The sequence below is a fragment of the Eurypyga helias genome, unplaced genomic scaffold (genome assembly GCF_000690775.1).
Source record: "Eurypyga helias isolate BGI_N326 unplaced genomic scaffold, ASM69077v1 scaffold13882, whole genome shotgun sequence".
NCBI lineage: Eukaryota > Metazoa > Chordata > Aves > Eurypygiformes > Eurypygidae > Eurypyga > Eurypyga helias.
In genome coordinates this window covers 11,208-15,607 of record NW_010235372.1, presented here as the reverse complement: position 1 = coordinate 15,607, position 4,400 = coordinate 11,208, and the positions used below count along the sequence as shown (strand labels likewise).

Sequence of the window (4,400 nt, the reverse complement as noted above, 5' to 3'; positions counted from 1 at the left end):
TTCTTCAATAGAAACAATCTCTTTTTTCCATTTAGTCTCAACTATCAATTAAAAGGGAGACAAAGCACGTTTTCTGTAATCATCATCTTCAATACATCAGCTTTACTGATCACCAAGTATGGTAGTCTTAGACATAAGCACAGTTGGTCAAGTCACTTTTATTGGGATATTTTTATTTATCTTTTTCTGGAAGACTGTAAGTAATTATGTCTATAAATATGGTTTGCAATTTATTTGCCTTTTAAAGAAACCAAAAGTATTGTCCATAGAGAATGCTTTTTTTTCCCCCCCTCACAAAACTAAAACCAAAACCTACCTCTCCTGCTCTACACAACTTGGAAAAAAAATATTGGCATGCATATCCATTAAAAATAAAAGCATTACCTGATTATGCGAGCAAGGTTAATTAATACGTCATCTAGATGAAAAAGATTCAAGTATTTTTCTGTCAAGTGATCACAAGCCCCTGGTTTATTATTTTGCATGGCGTTATAGACCTGTCCAGATTCATGACAGCAGAAGCTTGAAGCAGGAGCAGTGTCACATAAACAACATCCATGAAATCAAAATAATCCCCCCATACTTTGCACCAGTAGGATGGGATACTACCACATTGTACTCTCCCCAGCTTAAGTGGCCTTTCCAAAATGGTTTGGAAAAATCCTTAGAAAAATATTTTTCCATTCCACCTTTATGAATATCTTACAGGTCCCCTGGGTACAAAAGTGAGACCTGAAATATTTCCAATATATAATACAGTGCAAAAGAATACATGAAAGATAACAAAACCATGTGAAAAATTCATACTTAGAAAAGGAATACCTCAGTGACCCCTAAATGGGAAGGAACAGAACTTTCCAGCTATTCTGAAGAGATTATCAGGAATAAGAAACACATAGTTTGATGCAATTAAGGTTTGTTTTATATCCTGGAGTTCCTGAGTCTAGAGGTTTGGGAGGGTACTATTTCCTGTTTTGTCTTTTTAACAATTGTCTGAATTTTAGTGTTATCCTGGATTTTCTTAATTTTTATATTTCTTCCTGGCTTGAACTTCTTTAATTATATTATTTTAAGACATCCAGATCCATTTAGACACCTACATAGATTTTTTGCTTAAAATGATGTCTTATTCCTGTCTTTCTAAAAATAAAGAAACTGTATTAAATTCAAAAAGAAACAATTATTGATGATGAAGGAAAAAATGATATCAATGATTCCCTAACTTCTGATATTAGACATACACAAACTTCATGAGTAGAATATAACTAAATTATTACATCCATATTCAACAGGACTATGAAACAATTCATATCAAGATATAAACATGTTAGCATACAAGTAATTGTATATATGAAATATTACAAAGGCATTGGTCAAATGAACGTGATCAGAAGATGTTTATAATTACATGACAGCTAAAGACATGGTTCAACAGATGAACAGAAAATCAAGTGAAAATTACCTTTCCATTTTCATAAAACCATAGGCTTTTAACCTCTTTTAATCTTGAACAGTCTTGATGCCTAATGATTCCGGTAACAACAAAAAAAACCTACAAGGCATGCAGGTTATGCTATGGAAGTAGTACAGAAAATACCAATGACGTAACAAGGAGAGAAACATGTTGGAGTTGCCCTCAACCATGCTGTGATGTGAGTCATGGGACTCAGCTTACAGAGCGGCTGTGCATGTTTCCACTACATTGCAACAGATGAGGAAAAGTATATTGTAGCTGAGTAGCATGCAGGCCAATCAATCTCAAAAGTGATCATGTACGTATGATTTGTTTAGGTAACCTGTGTAAACATGCTGACACGTTGCTCTGCCTGGTTAAAAAGCACCAGATCTGCATTCTTGACTGATCCAGCTTGATTTTACTCCTGTGAGAAGTAAGAATGGTACGCAATGAAGTTAAAACACGGTACCTTTAGGTTGTTTGAGTTCTGGAAACAGCAGAAGTATGGATTCCTACTTGTTTAAAAATTACTTTTCCAAATATGTCACACAGTTGCTAAACATAACATTTACAGCTGTTCACTAAAGCTTTAAGCATATCCAGGCATACTAAAAGAGGTAAAATTAGCAGAATATTTGAAGCTCATAGATATATATTGGACTTGGGTCTGAATTAAAAAAAAAAACAACAACAAACAAACAAACAAAAAACCCCCACACACCCAGAAGCAAATAAAACAGGACGCCACCACTCAAACTCTCTCTACACCCTCAGAAAAACAAACAAAAAACCCGAACAAAAAAAACCCCAATAAACTAAAAAGACAGATACACACACACTGCATACATTACAGCTTTAAACATCTGCTAAATAGTAGTAATTAAACCTTAAAATAACAGAAAAATATTTTTCCTTGCATTTTCAAGGTTTTCCGTGGTCTTTCACTAGATGCTAAATATGTACCTAGTATATGCCTTCAGAAAGGAGCTGTAGGCAAAAAAACAACCCAAAATTGATCATACCAAGTCAAACACAAGTGCAGTCTGCTGTGGATTCCCAGCCCATGGCCAAGCAGCCAAAAACTCCCCCGTCACCTCACACAGAAGAGCAGGGGGCCAATAACACAGAAGAATGGACAGTTGCAACGACAAGGACCAGGAGGAGGAAGGGACTTCCCCCCAAGTCTGCAGTGTCCTTGCAGAACCTCTTCACCACTCTGCAGACTGAAGAGGACCAGACCCATCACACAGAGATGCTGGAGCTGCGTTAGCATCCCAATCTGTTCCCCCTGTAACAACCAGTGTAACTAAGAAAAGGCGACAGGTCATACTAGTAGATGACTCTGCAGAGAGGTATGGAGGTCCCCATTTGCCACCCTGATGCACTCTCTAGAGAGATGTGCTGCTTACTGGGGGCTCCTACCAGGGATGTCACCAAGAGACTAGCAAGTCTTGTACAGTCCATTAACTACTATCCACTGCTGTTGTTACACATGGGCACCAGTGATAAAGCCAGGAGTAACGTGAGGAGCATCAAGAAGTATTACAGAGCCCTGGGAGCAGCAGTAAGAGGCTCTGGAGCACAGGCAGTTTTTTTCTTCAGTACTCCTGGTCAAAAGGAAGGGGTTTGAAAGTGCCAGTCCAATCTGGCGAATCAACAAATGGTTACTGGTGCATGGACAGTGGGGTTGAGTGCGCCCGCAGCAAGTTTGCCAGGGACACCGAGCTGTGAGGTACAGTCAGCACACCGGAGGGAAGGGATGCCATCCAGAGGGACCGTGACAGGCTACTACTGCTATAAATCTAATCTCGCTTCTCACCAATGACTTCTTCAAGGTGCATCAAATAATGCAGCTAACATCTCCAATATAAACTGCTCCAATTTAAAGAAAGAAAGAGCTGAAATAACCTACAAAATGAAAGACAATTTCCTTAGTGACTATGAACTGGTCTACGTGAAATGTTTTTTTGCTGTTAATTTGCGTATCTCCTCTGGTTGTCTTTCAACTATGCCAATCCTTAGCCACTTCTCCAAATTCAAATGGGTTAATACTAGATAATTAATACTAGATAATAGTATCTTATGAATAACTAATGCTGATGTTTAGTCTTGAATATCAGAGGTGAGACTACATAGATCTTGCTACCCAATTCTTAAATATAAAATAAAGAAGAACTAGGTGTCTTCAATTGCTTGATAGCTTCCAAGTAAGAGTTAGATTTAACATAGTTATCACAGCAGGAGTAAACTAACTGGATTAATCAGATACTCCTTCCACTAAATCGAGTTTTATTAAAACACACTAAGAAGGCCAGTATCCTTTATTCAGATTAATAATATGTAAAAGATGTAGCAGCTGTTCAGCAGACATTACTTTACAAAGCGCAGTTAATACTTCAAAACAAGTTATAAATATTGTTTGCTTTGCTTTTAAATGGCCTCTTAGTAATGTAAAGTATTCTCAACAGAGAAGTCAACATAATATATGAAGTAACGGAACCTCCAAAAAGTAGATGGAGCAAATCCAATGTCAGGAAATGAGATGCTGAAATAACAAATGAGTGTATACTATTGAACACTGCACCCTATAATAAAAGAATCACCTAAATATTTACCTTATTACACCTTTCAAATTTGTTTCATTTCACTACACTTTGCTAGAACAAACATGTTTTCTAAAATATGGGCTAATTCATTGCCAGATCTAAACAAAACAACCAAAAACCTAAAAAGCCTACAGTCAATGAAAAAAAAACCAAAACCACACACCAAAGAAAACAAAACAGTCTGGACAAAGCAATTCAGGCTGCAGTACGGACGTCTGCACAAGCAGTGACACTCCATGTCCTTGTGTCTTCAGGTGCCAGTGGAGTTGATACCAGACACAGTCTGCACTGGAGCCACAGCACAGTAATTTGAATTTTCAAAGTGTCTCTCAGGATCC

The 4,400-nt window shown here is 37.5% G+C and overlaps 1 protein-coding gene across 1 annotated transcript in view; it reads right to left on the bottom strand.

The window, feature by feature from the left end:
* LOC104505950 (sodium channel protein type 2 subunit alpha-like) overlaps positions 1 to 4,400 on the bottom strand; it is a gene marked incomplete at its 5' end in the record, with an annotated part of 33,863 nt that overhangs the window by 19,399 nt on the left and 10,064 nt on the right. The window lies entirely within an intron of this gene.